At 39.5% G+C, this 732-nt stretch overlaps 1 protein-coding gene across 3 annotated transcripts in view; it reads left to right on the top strand.

The window, feature by feature from the left end:
- EAF2 (ELL associated factor 2) overlaps window positions 1-732 on the top strand; it is a 60,334-nt gene that overhangs the window by 29,456 nt on the left and 30,146 nt on the right. The gene's annotated exons all lie outside the window — the stretch shown is intronic.

The following is a 732-nucleotide window of genomic DNA, read 5'->3' as shown; positions in this document are numbered from 1 at the left end:
TGAAACCCCATCTCTACTAAAAATACAAAAATTAGCTGGGCATGGTGGTGCACGCCTAGAGTCCTAGCTACTCGGGAGGCTGACACAGAAGAATCACTTGAACCCCGGAGGTGGAGGATGCAGTGAGCTGAGATTGCACCGCTGCACTCCAGCCTGGGTGACAGAGCAAGACTTTGTCTCAAAACAAAACAAAAAAAAAATAAATGCTAAATGAATTTTTTTCATTTTAATTAACAGTGGTACTAATTATAAACGTTTACCAAGAGCATAATATTTTTTGTAATTACGCATTTTTCTGGGGTAAGGATGTAGCTTATGATTTTTAATTTTATGTAAACAATATCCATATAAGAGAATTTGTATCATTTTATTTACTTTTTTATTATATCTTAAGTTCTAGGGTACATGTGCACAACGTGCAGGTTTGTTACATATGTATACATGTGCCATGTTGGTGTGCTGCACCCAGTAACTCATTTATATTAGGTATATCTCCTAGTGCTATCCGTCCCCCCTCCCCCTACTCCACAACAGGCCCCGGTATGTGATATTCCCCTTCCTGTGTCCACGTGTTCTCATTGTTCAATTCCCACCTATGAATGAGAACATGTGGTGTTTCGTTTTCTATCCATGCAACAGTTTGCTGAGAATGATGGTTTCCAGCTGCATCCATGTCCCTACAAAGGACATGAACTCATCCTTTTTTATGGTTGCATAGTATTCCATGGTGTA

Source organism: Mandrillus leucophaeus, unplaced genomic scaffold (assembly GCF_000951045.1).
Source record: "Mandrillus leucophaeus isolate KB7577 unplaced genomic scaffold, Mleu.le_1.0 Scaffold123, whole genome shotgun sequence".
Classification (NCBI taxonomy): Eukaryota; Metazoa; Chordata; class Mammalia; order Primates; family Cercopithecidae; genus Mandrillus; species Mandrillus leucophaeus.
The sequence above is the reverse complement of the archived record's forward strand: the minus strand, read 5'-3'. Positions and strand labels throughout refer to the sequence as shown.